Source organism: Calliphora vicina, chromosome 5, assembly GCF_958450345.1.
Source record: "Calliphora vicina chromosome 5, idCalVici1.1, whole genome shotgun sequence".
Lineage (NCBI taxonomy): Eukaryota > Metazoa > Arthropoda > Insecta > Diptera > Calliphoridae > Calliphora > Calliphora vicina.
In genome coordinates this window covers 87,195,877-87,215,469 of record NC_088784.1, presented here as the reverse complement: position 1 = coordinate 87,215,469, position 19,593 = coordinate 87,195,877, and the positions used below count along the sequence as shown (strand labels likewise).

Below are 19,593 nucleotides of genomic sequence, written 5' to 3'. Positions count from 1 at the left end.
CTCCACCACCACAAGTGGTGAATGAGGGTATATATAAGATTGTCATTCCGTGTGTAACATTGAGAAATATTCATCTGAGACCCAACAAAGTACATATTTTCTTGATCCTTTTGAAATTCTAAGTCGAGTGATCCATGTTCGTCTGTCTGTCCGTCTGTGTAAAACACGCTCACGTCCAAAATACGCAAACAAAATTGGTAGACTTGCAAAATATGTTTATTGTTGTCCTAAGCAGTTTGGTATTGAAAATCAGCAAAATCGGTTCAGTAGAACCAGAGCTATGAACCAAAATGTGAGACAACCTAAAAAAAATTGACAATTTTCACATATTTTTGGATATTTGTGTAAATATATTGCAGATAATACCATAAAACTTTACACACGTTATTTTTATAATAAAAGGACTAACTCTGGTGAAAATTATATGAATCGGTTCATGATTTCTCCTAGCCCCCATACAAATTTCTTCCCGAAATATGGTTCTATGGTCTATAAATGCCTTCAGAATTGCAGTATCCATAAAAAATTCTGCAAAAATAACTTTCGTGCTAAAATAAATCACAACACTAAATTTTTTGTGGATCGGCCCATATTTGACCATAGCCCCCATATAAAGTTCACTTCCGAAAACCACTTAAATTAGCATAAATATCTTATAAATATCGCTATTAAGTTGAAATTCGTCATAAATAATTCCCATATATCGCTATACCTAATTATATGATGATCGGCCTATAATTGGTTATAGCTCCCATATATATCAACCTAAAAAATATGTATGCTGGTGGAGGGTATTTAAGATTCGGAAAAGCCGAATATACCGTTCTAACTTGTTTTCTGGTTAGGGTGATTGTATGTAATTAAAACTAGAATTGTTAATTTATTTATAAAAATAATTCAGATATCATTAACAGAGTATTTTAATCACAATCAATTCCAGTGGTGTTGAGCAAATCAGTCAATGATTTCCACTATCTTCCTGTAAAATGTAAAATTACAGACAATAGTTTCCGGATCCACTATAAGGCAATTGTGTTGCAAGTTTTTCTTACAGACAACTATGGATTTTCAATGCATTTCTTCATCTGAGTTATCCATCCCTGTTGCATACGCATGTGTATGCGTGTATGTGTGCTTTTGAAAAAACTGTTTGTGTGCGACACAGCCTTGGAATCATCTACTTCTAAAGAACTGAGCAAATTATGTTGGAATTTAACATTTTATGTTTTTTTTTTCCAAGAAAACATTTGAACAAAAGTTAAATGTATATAATGTTGAACATCTCGCACTTCTTGTAAACTATTTTCCTAGTAATCATGAAATTGTTTCTATATTTAATAAATTATAATGTTAAAATAAATCTTACGTGCAGAAAATGGGTTAACTAATGAGTGGTACAATAATTTCTAAGTTTTTTCCTTATTTCTAACACTATTTTGACTGATATCCTTGGATGCTTGGTGAAGTATAGAAGCAGTTTCCTTTTTATTGGGTGTATGACATAAAAATTCGGGAAGCGATTTGCTTGTCTGCAGGTACACCCAGAGTCTCTGAATCGAACCCGCAACCCTCAGATTAATAGTCCAGCACACTATCGACTGGTCTATCGTGGCACCCTACATGGATTCCGAGCCAAAAGGACAGCTCATCTTTTGAGGCTAAGGACGTATCAAGCCAATTTCGGATACTCTGTTCCAAAGTGAAACGTATCCCAGAGAGAGTACTCTGCATCGATCGAAACAAATAGTAGTCGGACGGGGCAAGGTCTGGACTATAAGGAAGGTGAGGCAAAACTTCCCAACCACTTCATTCTAAATACTTTTTAAGAGGTATTGCAACATGTGGTCGAGTGTTGTCATGATGGCTCGCTTCAAACGAATATGTTCCGTTCGATACAGATTGCCTATGATGCTCTGGCCAGATTTCAGCAGCTCATAATAGATAGAACCCTTTTGGTCCCATCAAAAACAGAACATTACCTTAGTACCATTGATATTTGGCTTCGGTGTCGATTCGGCTGGTTGGCCGGGCTTCACATACGATCTCTTATGCTTCGGGATAATATAATAGATAATTTTTTCATCACAAGTAAAGATTCATTGCAAAAATTATTTTCTTTTATAGCGTTCAAGCAACATTTCGGTCATGCAAAATAGTCTTTCAATGTCTCTCGGCTTCAATTAGTATGGTACCCAATTTCCCTTTTTTTGCTCGCAAACGTTTACTGCTTGAGTAGCTCCCAATGATTTTGCAAGCTCTTGTTGAGTTTTACAACAATCTACATGGAGTAATGCCTCCAATTCTTGGTCCAAACTTTTTTGGCTGACCTGGTGTCCGAAATCAAATTCTTCATCATAAAGAGTGAGCCAGAAAAAACTTAAACTTGTATTAAGTTAAATAAAACTTAAACCTTTCATTCAAATATTGTACGAAAATCCTCCCATTAAAGATTTTATAATTGCTTCCGTCACCTTTTAGGGCAAGGAGGTACACTTATACTTAAAATCGGACATGTTCTGGGATACCTTTCCAGTGTTCTTTAATTATTTTTTTACAAGATCTTAATACCTTTCCACAGGCCAACATTCTGGACAGTTGGTAGGATTTGCCTGTCGTGATACAAAATTTACCTTTTCCCAAAGTGGCATTATGCCAAAACAAGCCAGAAATTTTAAGGAATTCCGTGATTGGCTTCTTTTGCTACAACAGCAAATGGCTTGCCACACAAGAAACTTCTTGGGGAATTTTGTTTGTTTTTTTTGTCCGGTTTTATTCTTGAATATTACCTCGTCCATCTGCCAGTACATAAGTTTCATTATCCATCACACAACAGGTGTACTTTTTTATAAAATTTTACCTTAATTTTTTCACTCGTTCTTTTGCTTCAATGTTCTTTACCGCATTGCAATCTGGAACATTCTGAACATTTAATTTTACGAGCAGCTTTTCTCAGTTGTTCGACATCTTTTGCCTTACAAATAACTGTTAGACCTTTTTTCTAGACCAGATCCATAAGTAAATTTTTTATAAAAAACATTTTTTTGGTGAAAAAAAAAATTCGGGTTAAAAATAATTTTACCGTTTTTGACCCAAATTACTTTGAAATATCTATCATTATATATCCATATTGTCTATATCATTGGTAGGCGTTCATATTGTTGAGATTACGAACATTTTCGTGAATTTACACGTACACAACCCGAAAGGTAACAAAACACACAACAAGAGCGTAAATAATACAAATAACTCATTTAGTTGCAAACAATAGAGCGTAAAAATACAAATATTTCATACTGTTGCTTGATGTTGTTGCGGATTTTTTTTTAACCCATACATGCACACTAACTACAATTTCTCTTTTTGCGCTTCCCTGGTCTATATTAATGACTTGTTAATGCAAAAATAGCTCAAAAATCGATTGTGTCCTGTTTTTTTTTCCTTATATCTCAGCCATTTGTGGGCCGATTTTCTCGATTTTAAGTAGCAACCGAACCGGGTCTATTGCGGATATATTGATGTATGAATCATGTATGTAAGTCATTTGGGCCCTACGGAAATTTGATTTAAACATACGGACGGATAGGCTGACATGACTATTTCGTCTCCGCTATCTATAACGATCCAGAATATATATACGTTGTTAGGTAGCAAAAGAAAAATGTAGAAATTACAAACGGAATGACAATGTTATATATAACCTTGCCACTCATGGTGAAGGGTATAATAATAATTTGTTGGACCAAGGATAATATTTGGCTGGAATAGTGTGTATAAGTTTTTTTTGAATCACTTTTTAATATAAGGTTAACACCTTAATTGAGATAAATTTTACATATTTTTCGTTTCTTAACCCTAGTCTTTCAATGCATTAAACAAAACTCAAGAATTGAATTGATTAATTAATTAATTTCAATTAAATTTGGGTTAACTACAATAAAGTTTTTTCAGTCTTAAATGGCAGACAATTAAAAAAAGGTTTGAAACTGTAATGAAATATTTTCCTACTACTCAGAACTACAATGATATCTTGAAATATTATTACAGTCATTGCAACATTTTATTATCGTTGTTCATAATAAATACAAGTATATTTAAATAAATATATACTTTGTTTGTAAACGTTCATGTTTATAAATTCATTTAGTTTTCACTACAACACAAAATTATTTCCAACCATAATCCAATCATCAACATGCTCACTGATAAAATAATCAAGAAAGTAAACGAAACTTAATAAAAAATAACTTTAAACAGTTCTAAGCTCTCGAAGATAAAACTTACTGGTGATTATTTCAAAATACTTTCAGCAATTTCATCTTTTGTAATTTCGTAAAACTTGTTAAACACACACAAACATTTTAAGTCAAAATATTTTCATTCTAACCAACCGCCTCCCACCAACCACTCAAACTTTGGTGTCGTCTGGTAACAAACAAGCTGCCTCGCATACAACACACAATAAATATAGAATATGCCGCTGCTGGGTTTAAAGCGCAAATGGGAAGTTGATGTAGAAGTAGTTACCACTCTGTCAGTTGGGTTAGGGCAAGGGAATGTGAATGAAAAATAAAATGTTGCAAAACATACATATTTTCACAATTTAGAACAAATAAAGTACAAAATTATCAAAAAAAATAAAAAATTTATAAAGAAAACTAGAACAAAAATAAAAGATTTTGGTGTGTATTTTTTGCGCAAAAAAGAAAACTCTGGATTTATAATATTCTACTTGGCCTGAAAGAAACAAAACTAAGAAATTCCAAAAGTTTTTCGTTTTTTATTCTCGTGTTACTGTTGAAAATAAATGAAAAATTAAAATTGCATAAACTTCAATGAGAATGAAAGTTTTTTTTTTTTTGAAAACAAGCAACATTTTAAGACTAAAAGTATAATAAAATCCAATCATAGTAACTCGTATTAAGTATTGGAGGCATGTTTGAAATAATAAGTTTGAATGGTTTTATATGTACAATACAATACAACTAAAACTATATTTTATGCATGACCTTGTTAAAAATCAAAAAAAAAAATGAAATATAAAAATTTGGACAAAGATATAATTTTAACAAAGTTTATATTTTTTATTATTCTGCCTCTCAATTAAACATTTCAAAGATTTAAGAAACTTTATTTTCTTAATTTCTTAAAAATTCTATTGATTTGTTTGAGTAATAACAATACAATGGAAACTTTTGTAAAAAAAATGTATTCGATAATTTCAGTTTTCAAAAACATGACCTTTTATCAATATTTATGAATATTTCTATTAAAATATAGTAAATTTCGGCTTTCATGTTAAACAAAAAATCATTTACAGAATATGGTTACAATTCTTATCATTGGAAAAACAATGGAAACTTTCAAACTTCCGCATTAAAGAAAAAAAACATGTTAAATCTAACAGCGCCTATGATAAACTGACTGACTGCTATTTTTGGTTACTATTTATATACACAGTGCCATCTTCTAGTAGTTTCATGAATTATCTTCCTAAGGGACAAAACTAGATTGTTTTATTTGTAAAGCTTTTAGCAGATAAGTTAAAGTTAGCAGCTTTAACAGTTAATGTTGTTAACATTGTTGATAAGTAGAAGTTCGGAGCATTGGAAATGTTTACAAACATGCTGAAGGTTGCAAACAGCCGTTACAGACTGTTAAATTAAAATCGTTAATGCATATGTAAGAAAATGATATAAAAAGCATCATGTTTCCGATTATTTTAATATTTTATTTTGATAATTTTTTTTTTTTGGGTAAAAGCAGGGAAATTGGTTACCATGCGAATTGAAGCCGGGAGACCTTGAAAGACGATTTTGTATTTTTACATGTTGTAATACCTGTTTAAAACTATTTAGAATGAAGTGGTTGGGAAGTTTTGCCTCATCCGCCTTATAGACTAGACCTGAATCGTATCTCTCGCAATACCAATGGGAACTAAGTATTACAAGAGATATCTTCCGACACTATCATCCAATAGTGCAATGGAAGAAAAATGTCACCCAGACCAGCCAAATAAGTGTGAAGACCAATAATTGGAGGCATTACTTCATGAAGTTTGTTTTCAAACTCAACAAGAGCTTGCAAAATCATTGGAAGCTAATTAATCAGCGATTTCAAAACGGTTGCAAGCAGCAAGATTCATCCAAAAGCAGGGAAATTGGGTAACATATAAATTGTAGCTGAGTGATCTTGAAAGGCGACGGAATCATTTCTTGCGATGAAAAATGGAACCATTATGTTAACCAGAAACGTAAGAGATCGAACCAGACGAATCGACACCAGACGAATGGGACCAAAGGGTCCTATCTATTATAATCGTCTAAAATCTGGCCAGACCATCAAAGGCAACCTGTTCGGAACGCAACTGATTCGTTTGAAGCGAGCATTAGCCAAAAAACGTTCAGAATATGCGACCAGACATGAAACCGTAATATTTATTTAGAAAGAAGTGGTTGGGAAGAATTTCCTCAACCCTCCTTATAGTCCAGACTTGGCCCATCCGAAAGCTCTCTCTGGAATACACTTCACTTTAGAACAGATTATCCGAAATTTGTGACTGCTCAAACAGTATTCTGGGGGGATATTTGTATGGGGACTAGATGCACCGATATTGCCCATTTTCAATACCGCACAAACCTTATGAACAGAGAGTATTTGTAGAAAATTTAGATCTTTCGTTTGGGCCCTATCGTGTGTTCAACAGACAGACATACAGATGGATATAGCTAGATCGTCTTAGAATCTTATGAGGACCCAGGATATATATACTCTTTGGTTTACGATCAATATTTCGATATGTTACAAATGGAATGACAAAAATGGAGGGTCTAAAAACGAAAAAATATAGAACCACCATAATGATTTCCTGCATAAAATATCCTTAAATAAGAAAATAGAACTCGAAGCGCTCCATATCCCCAAAGAAACAATCACACAACCAGTCCTGTGTCAGTTCCCCACAGTTTAATAGCTCGCATAGATTTTAACAAGTTAACCAACAAAAAAGTACTGAAACCCCTGCAAAAGCACTGAATAATCCAGCTCATTTCCGAATTTACTTACAGAATTTATTTACACTCATATTATTAACAATAGCAAATAAACTACTGGGTTTAAAATCCATTTAATGATACATATTTACCCTGTAATATTTTACCGGATGTTTCATCTTTTTATCTTTTTGAAAAAAAAAAAAACTTTCTTCACAACACAGTTTCTTCCCTGGCTATTTTTTAGCAGCTTTTAGCTCAATGTCACTTAAATGGCCTGCTATTATTTAAAATATACCCCGAAGGCGTTTTTTTTGCCAAAAAAAATAAAAAAAAAACTAAAATATATTTTACACTTTTGCTCTTTTTTAAGCTGGACGAGACAAGGAAAGCAAAAGTTTCCACAACAACAAAGTTTAACAAACATTATATAGCTGGTGAAAAGGTTCATTTCCGTTACTTAAAGAAGCAAAAAAAAATAAAAAAACTAAACAAATATAAAATGAAGTGGAAGAAATGCTATTAAACAATAATAGGCTGACTGTTCCCACTGAGCTTTATTTGTTTGAGTGGCTTTAAATTAATGTTGTATAACCTTGCTGGCCAGCAGTTAGATATAAAAGAAATTTTCCCGTTGCCATTTTAACTCGCCCACATTCTAGATTGAGTCCTAAAGTTTCAACCATGCTTTTCTGCTAACGAAATCGTTTATCACGCTACATGTACTTATACTATTTACTCGGTGACATTTACAAGTTTTTTTTGTTATTTTCTGGACAATTTTAATGTTGGTTTAGTTTAAATGGCCAACTTGGTAAGTAATCTTTTGCAAAACAACAACTTAAACATAAAAGAAATAGTGGCAACAATACCAGCTACCAGAATTAACATAAACCGAGGAAGCGTCAAGTGACATCATTAAATGTACTACAGAAGGTGATTTTTGCATGCAGTTACAAATAGAATTTGGCAATTTGTGTCTGTTACTTAAAGAAGGCACAAACAAATAAAGAAATTATTGAAATAAGTAGTAAAGTTAATTAAATTTTCAAAATATTCTAAACGAAAAGTACATCAATTGTTACGATTGTTTTTCAACAAATATTTTTTTTTCACCAAAAGTTTTTTCACCAATTTTTTTTTAAATTTTTTTCAAAATTTTTTTCACCCGTACAATCAAATTTTTTTACCAAATTATTTTTCTCACAAAAAATGTTTTTGATTTTTTTTTTTAAATTTTGTTTCTAATTTTTTTCACCAAAACTTTTGTTGAAAACTATGTCCGTCTGTCTGTTGAAATCAACTTTCCGAAGCCCCAAATAACCTAAATACATGATCGATACATCAATTGTTACAATTCCCAGTAAGCACCAAAGCCCCAAAAATTCAAGCACTTGAACATTTTGTTGGAATTTGACTTGAATGCAAATGTAATTATACTTTAGACATGAAAAATATTTGAAAATTTATTTATTTTTCAAACAAAAAACATAAGGCTTACATTTATGTTTCCTTTTTACTGGAGAATGCTATTGAAATAAAGTGTAATACAACTGTAATTCAATTGCTTGACTATAATTCAAGGATTGAATTACACTTGCTTTCAACTTGAATTCCAGTAAAAATGCTTATTGGGTTGTTTTTCAACAAATATTTTTTTCACCAAAAGTTTTTTTTAACCATTTTCATTCACCAACATTTTTCAAAAAAAGTTTTCACCAAATATTTTTTTTAAAAAACATTTTTCCGAAGCCCCCAAAAAATTTACATACATGATTTACTTATTATTTAATTTCTTTTGCCAAAAATTCAATTAATTTTTTTACCATTTTTTCATCAAATTATTTTCATCAAATATGTTTTTGAAATTTGTTTCACAATTTTTTTACCAAAATTTTTTCCGACCAATTTTTTTTACCAAAATTTGTGTGCTACGCACATTATTTGGATAATTTCTTTTTGTTTTTTAAATCGTTAGTAAATATGGTATAGTCAAGATTTTCGAAAATTTAAAAACCAAAATAATAAACCATTTCAATGCTAGATTGAACAAAAAAAACTATCTCTGATAAATATTCAATTAATAAATTAAAAGTTTAAACAAGTTTAGTTAGAGAGCTATGTATATTCGGCAGTGCCGAATCTTATATACCCTTCACAAAATTATACTTCAAAATACAAATTTAAATTTTTTTAGGAAAACAAAATTTATTTTTTTTTTCCAAAGTTGTTTTTTTCATTTTTTGAAAACATTTTTTTCGAATTTTTAATTTTTAAATTTAAAAAAAAAAATTTTAATTTTCTAATTTTTATTTTAAATTTTAAAAAAAAATTTTTGGATTTTAAAATTTTTTTTTTTGATGAAAAAAAAATTCGTGTTAAAAAATATTCACCATTATCGTGGTTGGCGTAAACGTCTTACGCCTACGACTGTTTCGTAATAGATTAAAGATAAAATGCAAACTGTTTCTTTAATCTAGTACGAAACTGTAGTAGGCGTATGACGTTTACACCAACCGCGATAAGGGTGATGGTTTTCCGATTTTGACCCATTGTAGCTCCAACTTACTATGGTATTATATACGTCGTTGCAAAGGTCTTTGAAATATCTATCATTCGATATCCATATTGTCTATATTAATGACATAGTAATCCAGATATAGGTCAAATATCGAGGTTGTCCTGGGTTTTTCCTCATATCTCAGCCATTTGTGGACCAATTTTGCTGATTTTAAATACGAAACTTCTCGAAAGCATGTCTGAAGATTTGGATACCGAAGATATCTGGGGCCATCAGCAAATTGATTTCAACAAACAGACAGACAGACTGAAGGACATGGCTTAATCGACTCCGCTATCTATAAGGATCCAGAATATATATACTTTATAGGGTCGGAAAATTATATTGTGGAAATTACAAACGGAATGTCAAACTTATATGTATATACCCTAGGGCATATAAGGCTGGTCTTCAGTTATATCGCCCCGTGAAAAAACCTTGAATACAATTTGCCAAAGAATATTTGAATGTGTCGAGAAATAAATAGAATACTGTTCTCTTTTCGGATGAATCCAAATCCAAGTAAGACGGTCGAAGGGAAAGTGACTGGATCCAAGTACCCAAATAAGACAGTCAAGTTTGGCGGTGGCAATATTATGGTAGCTTTTTTTTAGGGCAAGGTATCATGAATGGAATTGGGTATACATCCATTTTAAACAATGTTATGTAGCCATACGCTGAGGAAAATATACCCCTATTTCAGAAATTCCAGCTCCACAATGACCCCAAATGCTCATATGGACTTGTAACCGAATGTTTAGAATTCAATGAAACACTTGTTTTAAAATGGACTGCCAAATCGCCAGATCTCAATCCCATAGAAAACCTATGGGAAATTGTAGATCGCAAAATACGGACTTAAAATTATATCTCGAGGGAAGGTTGATCTTTCAAAGGAGAAGATTAAATCATTAATTAATTAATTGCATCGTGGCTGTGAAGCAGTAATAAAAAGCTAAGGATATCCAACAAAATAATGAGTCACTAAAAGTACCAAACTATGTTTGTAAAAATTAAATCTAAATTTCCATTGTCAATTCTTTTTAGTTTGGTTTCTATTTTAACCGTATTCATAAAAAATTTTAAATTTAAACAATGTTTTAAAGCAAAATTTCCATACAAAATTTGATTTTGAAACGTTGTTTAAATTTAAAATACGGCTTTAAGAATTTATGTTCTTATTTGTTTGTTAATATAAGTAAATAAAATATATTAATATATCTCTGCAAAAAACCTGGGGACAAGTATCTCCAAGTCACCAGTTGTGTCGACTATTTTGATGACTTTTTGGCAAAATAGTCAACGACATGGTTGTCTTTGATGAGAAAAAAAGAAATGAAAAACATTCGACTCTTCCAACAACGATGATTTTTACTTTTATATTTCTATAAAGTATCAAATATTTATTTATTATATTCAGAGACCGAAAATAACGGGTTCACTTTCATTTCAATGGTAAATTCTCATTCGCGCCATTTAAAAATAATTTGTTGTGATATATCACAGAGAGAGTGATTTATTCTCTCTCTTGGGGTTGAGAGAAACAGAAAAGAAACAAACACAAATAATCTAGATGAGTGATTTATAATTTATTTTTTTCGTAAAGGTCCGCTTGTTACTTTTATTTGCGAACATGAAAAATAAATTGCAAAAATGCATTTGATGCAAATCAAAGCTTAAATATATAAAATTGATCAAAAGATTAATAACAAATTACAAAAAAAATCTCATTTCTGTTACTCAGACTTCATTACTTCATAGTTATCATATTATTTCCATTATTTGTTAAAAATTACCAGCAATATGTTATTGTATGTAAATAAAAGACAAAGTAACAGTTATTAAGAACAAGAACAAATGAATTGTTTATCTCACATCAAACCATTAAAAAAACAACAAAAACGAATAAAGGTCATACCAAACCATTTAAATAAAAATCATTTTATAACAGTTATTTTCAGTGATTTATTTTTATCACAAAAATATAAATCACAATTTGGGTTTTTTGGTATATGGACGCCATATTCATAAACAATATTTAAATTTATCAAATGTTTATAAAAGAAATTTTGATTTCAAATATTTGTCTTTTTTTCTCTGCTTCATTCACTTGCCAATTTCATTTAAATGTAACACTGTTGAAACAATTGAATATTATTTTCTTTATACAAAATAAATTACTTATAAACAAATTTGTATCTAATTCTAATTCAACCAAACTCGTTTTTAAATAATTTTTTAGCCATATAATTCTTGTTTTGAACATTAACATTAACAATAATCATTAGTTTTGGGTACAATCTAAATTATTTTGTTAGCAAAAGCTTTTAAACATTGTTCATTCTAGTTTAAGCTATTTTTTTAGCAAAAGCTTTTAAATATTTATCACTATAGAATTCTTATAAAATTTTTGTTTATAATTTTTTTCAACATAAACGTGCTAAAACTCATGTACATATAGCATAATGTTTCCAATGCGCAATATTAAATAAGATAACATTAATACGTTTTAGTGATTTTTGTGTATTTTAAGTATGTTGATGTTAAAAAAATTATTTAAACTTTTTGATAGTAAACACGTTTTTTTTTAAAGAAAACAAACATTTTTAGCTTAATTAACCATAGAGAGTTATACATAGAGACAATAGAAAACAAAAATAAAAAAATCATATGTCTGATACAACAACAAAATGTTTTTTTGGTTTTTGACAATGGCGTCTCGTCTCTATGTTACCCTATGTTATTAACTTTATATTATTTACAATACACAAGAATAAAATAACGCTAAATCAAACATTATTTTTTTTAAATAATAGATAAGATTAATTTACTTTAAATACTAATCAATTGTTATTAACTGACCAGTGACAAATAATAAAATCTAAAACATATTTAAATTTTCTAAACAAACGTAAAGGTTTCCCAATTGAACATGTCTAGCTAATTGGGTTAATGATAAGAAATTCTGTCTAAAAATGTATATATCGTCACCTGAAATGCAAAAGGGCGTAACAACCAAAAAATTAAATGGATATTGGTACAGCGCATCAAGCCGCACTTATTATTTTTAGCTTTCTATTGTTAAAAATAACGACTTTATTAAAGAAAGATAAAAAGAAAATCATATTTGTGACCACAACACTTTTAATTTTATTTAGTTTTTAGCATGATACAATAATTGTAGAAGGTAGAATCACTAGGGAAAGTTTTCAATATTTAGCCCTATAACGTCAAACTTTGATTTTGATTTTTTTCATATTTTCTATTGTTTGACGTTACAAGAATTGTGTAATTGAGAATTTATTTTCTACTGAGTGTACCTTATATTGTTGGGTCATGGTTTTTTGTCTCTCCTGTAAAATTTTGAAAAGTGATGATAGGCTCTTTTGCATTTTAGATGACGATATGCATATAAATATGTATGTACATTAGCGTGGCCCCATTGAAAATGTTGCGGATTTTCCCAACTAAAACAAAATTTTAATTTATTCTAAATACCGTTTCTCAAAATGTTAGATCTGGGTTCAGTATTTGTTGAGCAGAATCAAAGCTCTTTTGTAGGTTTTTATGATATATTTTTTTGATGTTTTTCGCAAAGAAAACTTATGAAATATTGGTATCATGTGAAAGGTATTTGAAAGGCGCTTTCAATCGTGCCCAAAGTGCCCGTTTTTATTTTGGCTTCGGAAATGTTGAATTTTGTGCCAAGAAAGCGGGCACAAAGTTGTTCTTTACTTTAATTTAAAAAAAAGCTTGCAAAATCATTGGGAGTTACTCAAGCAGCAATTGAATTCATCCAAAAGCAGGGAAATTTGCATGTCCGAAATGATGCTTCAACGCTATAAAATAAAATCATTAGTGCACTGAATCATTACTTGCGATGAAAAATTGATCCATTACGATAACCCGAAGGGTAAAAGATCGTATTTGAAGCCCGGCCAACCAGCCGAATCGACACCAAAACCAAATATCAGGGACAGACAATCACAGAGAACCTGTACCGAACGCACTGATTGATTTGAAGCAAGCATTATCGAAAAACGCAAACAAAATTTGGCCAGACATGAAACCGAAATATACCATTATGATATCATTCGGTCTCATGTTGCAATACCTGTTAAAAACTATTTATAATAAAGTGATTGGGAAGTTCCGCCTCACCCCGCCTATATAGATGCAGAACACTTTCTCTGGGATACTCCTCACTTTGGAAAATAGTATCCGAAATTGGCTCGATTCGTTCTGAAATCCATATGTTGCCCTAAAGATGGGAAAAGTCATAGCTAACAATGGAAAAAAAATTCAACATTTAATACCCAGCGAAACGGTTTTTTACGTTTTTTTGAAATTCAATCTAGTTCGAATTTTATTTGAATTTTTTGAAACAAACCTTCCGAGAAACTGCATCGTAGAATGGGGCCACCCTATTGTACATAAATATATATGTAGGTATATTATATACAAATTTTCTTCTTCAAAATTCTCTCAAGGCATTAATGTTATAGAATGATTTAACTATAAATATTTTCTACATAAATTTCCAGCTGACACCTCAAAATTTTAGCAAATGTATATTTAGGTGTTTTTTTCTTTATTTTAAGAACTTGTAGAGAATTATAGTAAATGGCTATATTTGTATTTGGCTTTTTTGTGATTGGCATAATAATAACAAATTGGTAGATAATTACTAAGCCAAACAGATATCTATATGTATATACAAAAATGCGCACATGTTTTTTAAATATTTACTTTCATTCTCTACATTTTCAACAATGGCATAACAATAGCCATGCTGATTTCAACTATATTTTATTTAAAATTTATTTATTGAAATAAACACCCCCAGGACATGTCTTATCTTTAAATATTTAAGCTTACACAAAAAAAACACAATCTTTCTATAGGGTTTAAATTTATTACATCCCGTTGGGTTCTTTTCAATCAATTCAGCTTTTAAAAAGAACAAAGGGATCGACATTTGATAAGGACCCAAAATTGTTGCCAAAAAAAAGAAAACAAATACTGTCCATTCCAGCACTTTGGTTTTTCAAAAGTTAATACATACATCTTTTATTAAATTTTTCGAACAATAAATTAACAAAAAGAAGCTAAAATAAGTCAGAAGGTTATGTATGTATGTTTTTTTTAAATATATTAAGTGGCCAAATAGGTACTACAAAAAAATCTATAAATACTCTACGTACATCTCAACAATTAGCAACAAAGTTGTATATCTAACTTGCAAACAGACTATATTCAATAGAAACCATCTTAGATTTCCCTGAAAATGGCAACATATTCAGACCACCAATTTTTTTGTTTAATTTGCACATATAAAATTAGCCTTCTTACTAATTTGAACAAGCTGATCAGGAATCGGATGAAATATTAAAAAAATACCTTAGAGTTTTCCAAATATCGCCCATTTTAATTATGTATTGTATTCACCTCCAAATTAAGGCCACATTTAAATCTTCTTTTATATTCTGATCCACTTTCAAAACCTCCAAATAAATGGAAGAATTTTATACCCCATATTTTTAATGCAAAATACTTATTAAAAATAAATTGCATTTAAAGTTTATTAGCGGTCTTAACTATAGATTGTTGAAGAAAGAATTTAATGTTCTAAACAGTGTTTTTGATCTACTGAAAACTTGTATTTTCTAAGATAGAGGATTTTGAAAACAGTCCCTCGACATCCCCTTTATCATATTCAATATTTGTAGTTTAATCTTCGAGATCCCTATTATTTCCTATAGAATGTAATTAAATTTTATATTTCATCAGGAACCAGTATAACATCTCAATCTGCCCTCACATGTGTATGAATATCCATCCATAGTAACAATGGAAATGATAAAATAAATACAGCTTTGTCTTTTTTAGTGGACATACAACCAATCAATTCAATATTTGAACAATTGTATTCAAATTTATTCATTGTTCGTTTTCTTTATTTCATTTTGTGGACCATTAATTTGAGCTTTAAACACTTTTGGCTGGATTATTGAAGTACATAAAGATTTATTAAAATTGTAGGGTAAATCGGAATTGTCTTCACCAGACACAATATCTAGCATCAGCCAAAAAGATGAAGGGCATACACATTTTCCCACTAGATTTTAATTTTTCCAAATATCAGACGTTTATATTTTATTATTTGCACAAAAACACACACTGCCTATTTAAAAATATCATTCATTTAAAATTTCAAAAGCATGTATTAGATTCTTTAACTTTTTCTTTCATAATTATTCTTGTTTTGTTATATGTTTGTTGTTTTTTTTCTTTCTTTTTTTTTTGGTAATATCTTGCAAAGTGTTATAAAACAACAAAGTATGCAACAAACATTGGCATACATGTAGCCAGACACGTAACAAAGCTTTAGGTGGATATATTTTTGTAGCTTTGTTATATGTGGTACAGGACTCACCTTTATTTTATATACATGTTAGTCACATTTGATTTGAATACTTTTCATAACTTTAGTTAACTTTATTTAAAATAACGTTAAATGTTTTACGACACGTATTTTGGGTTTTCGTTTGTAAACAATTACAAATTATGTCATTTGGTTGGAGTCAGCTGCCGGCCGAAAAAGCTTATTTACAGGGTTGCTTATGTAGGTACTTAAATGTGAATTATTATTCAGTGTTGTTAATTTTAGTAGTTTCCTGTTTAATATGATGATTATTCCTAAAACATTTGAAATTATAATTTATTTATTAACAAACTTGAGATCTAAACACACGTCTAGTCAAAGATTCAAGAAAATTAATTATTAATTAAATTTTGAAAATTATAGGGAACAAATCAAGAACCCAGTAACAGTTTATATTTTCATAATTTTTTATTTGTTAATATTCATATTTTCTGTATATCAAAATTTTCTGAAGTACAGTGTTAATAAATAGTGCCATATTATATATCATATAAGAGGTATTATAAAGCACTATTCAATGATACCCATAACGATCAGATCATTTTCTTAATATATGCGAAATTTACTATTATATATACTGACTTTAAATTCCTACAACACCTAAACTAAGAGAGAGCAGGACAAAATTGTACCCGAAGCTCTTAAATCAAATTTTATTCACCTCAGAAGGGTCAAAATTTTACTTACTACAGTACTTTGATAGCGTTTTACCATAAATCATTCAAAAGTTATAAATATTATATCATATTATAAATTAACTTAACAATTATAGAATCTATTCAAATATAATCCTTTGAATTTAAGAACAGAATTAGGTTTATGGGATTGAATTTAAACAATAATTAAATTATTTTTTTAAATTGAATTAATTCGAAGATATTTTGATTAAAAATTTCCCTAAATCATAAAAATATTTAAAAATTCAATAATAACAAATTATATGAATTAAAGACAAAAATTATAAATGTTTAACAAATAAATTATATTTACTATTCACCTCTTGAACATAAATTCCATTATTATGTTCCAACGATTTTAAACGGGAATTTGTGATTTGTAATTTTGATATACTTAATTAGGCCCATTAACATACAAAGCATCTGCTATAAATCGAAATAATTCGTATGGTATTACGGATATAATAAAAACATTATTTTAGACAAAAATCTAAAGTAAAAAATATTTGAAAAATTTCAATAAACGAAAGCTTTGTGCTGATTTTTAAATAATATAATTCTTTTCTAAATTCGTCTTATTCATCATCAGTTAAAGGTATTCCACCTTTAACTGAGATGAATAAAAAAAGTATAAAAAACGAGCAAGTATCGTTACATTTCGAATGTAATAATTAACACTAATATTGTAAATAAAGTAGAACACATAAATGATTTTTTTAAAAAATTATTCATCACATTTTCTCTTTAGAAAATTGTTATTACTCAACCACAAAGGTGAATGTTTATTGTTCAATTAATGTTCGCACAAAATCACAAGCTATATACATAATATTTGTAAATATACAAATTTCCTAGCTAATTCTTAAGTAGTGGGAGATGGAGTTACATTTTAAATATCATTAAATTATAAGTTAAAATCATATTTTCATAAACTTAAAAATCTGGTAACTCCTTTTATTAAAAGCACATGTGTTTTCATTGAACTTGCGCTGTTGTCAAGTTTCGCGGTATTTTTAATGTTCATGATTGCCAGGTCTTAATATTAACTTGAAAAGCTTAATGGTTGCCAAGCTTTAGAAAATCAAATATGTACACAAGTTATGTGATTTGTAGAGGGTGGATTTTATGCTAATTTATATTTTTCTCGAGCGTCCAATTACAATGTAGACTAAATATCTATACCAATAATGACACATTTTGGTGTAAAATGGCATCGATTTGTTAGGGTATATTTTCATGATAATGCAGATTTTGTTATATTTTACTTAAAAAAGTTTAGTTTTTTAAAGTACATATCAAAAATTTATTAAATACTAGCTGTCCCGGCAAACGTTGTTCTGCCATATCTCACACAAAGTTTGAAGACTCCCACTATAATAGTACTCCAGATATGCATTAATAAATTTTTACTTTGTATGGGAGGTGCCATGCCCATTGTACCTATATAGGTCAATTGTCAATCTAAACCATCCAGGGACCCACTCAAACACACACAGCAAATTTCATCGAAATCGAATAAGGAGGAGTTCAGTTACTAACACACGTACAGAAGATATCAAAAACATTAAAATATGTTTTCATTGCAATTTCGATTTATATGAAATTTCATTACCGAAATATTTTGTAAATTTCCGTTTACGAGATGAAAATTAAAGTTGTACAGACGAAGATTTTTATATACACAAGTAATGAAATCAACACAAATTTTATTATAATTGCATAAATCTTTACTAATTTGTATATTAGAAGCTTGAATAAAATTTATTCTATTTACATCTGCGAAAAGTTTTGGAAATAGGTATAAAAAAACTAATTTTTACTTTGTGTGAAAACCTTACTGTTATCGATTTCAATTAGGAGTTATCGTAAACATAAACAAGATTTTGTTGCTGAAGTTGTTTGAAAATTTAGTTTGTCATTAAAAAGTATACAAATTTTAATATAATATTATGAATACATAAATACTTTTATAAAATTAGGATTTATACAAATGTTTGGACTAATATCAACTGATCAGTGAGTAAAATAATTTTAATAATAGAAAGACAACAAATATCCTAGAAGACTGTTCAATTTTCTATCGAGGAACTAAATATGTATATATGTACATATTTATACCTACAAAGTGTCAAGCATTTGCGTTGAGTTCATGCTCATTAGATTCCGTATTTATAAAAAATATTTATTAAAACAGCCCTTGGAGTTTGGCGTATAATTGTATCAAGGTTAGAACAATGAGTATTAATATTTAATACACCTTGGGTTAGAATTTCTGATTTGCAATCTATGTTCGACGATTTTGGAAAATTTTTTCAAGAAGCCTTATAAAATGAATTTTAAACATACTAAATTTGATTGGTAACTTTCTCGCTTTTTCCATAATTTCTGTTTAAATTGCCCTCTATAGATAACTTTACAAAAAAATAGTTGTTACAAAAACTATAGTATAGTTAAATTCAAAAACATTTACTATTTTTGGGACTTTGAACGATTTTAATTTATTTTCAGTATGGTTTCGTTGAATTCCATGAAAATTTATTCTGATTGAAGTGGAATTAATACCGTGTTTGGCTTCTCCAGAAAAAAGAAAATATTTTCAGAATGACTATAGGTACACACCTAGTAATACGTTCTTTGTTATTACAATCTTGATTTTTGGGGATACAAATCGTATGTTTATTATTTGTTGGCCACATACATATGTAGGTCTCCAAAAACACGTAATTGAGGAAAACAAAAAAGAAGACTCATTCGTAATTCAGCTCTAGGTGGATGAAGGATCCAAAATTGTTCATAGCTCCCATACCTATAAAGCCCACAAACATAGGGTAGAACTAGAGGCGCAACTGAGAGTAAGCCCACAAACATAATTCATTAAAATTGTTTGATTACGCTAGACTCTCAAAAAGCATACAAAATATC

General features: G+C 29.5%; 2 protein-coding genes across 2 annotated transcripts in view; one reads left to right on the top strand and one right to left on the bottom strand.

The window, feature by feature from the left end:
• The window catches only part of Tpc2 (Thiamine pyrophosphate carrier protein 2), a 58,936-nt gene extending 42,790 nt beyond the window's left edge, over positions 1–16,146 (bottom strand). Inside the window, exon 1 of the mRNA XM_065511204.1 lies at positions 15,986–16,146. The gene's annotated coding sequence lies outside the window, so the exon portion shown is untranslated. The remainder of the gene's footprint in view (positions 1–15,985) is intronic.
• NaCP60E (Na channel protein 60E) overlaps positions 1–19,593 on the top strand; it is a 152,527-nt gene that overhangs the window by 84,798 nt on the left and 48,136 nt on the right. The window lies entirely within an intron of this gene.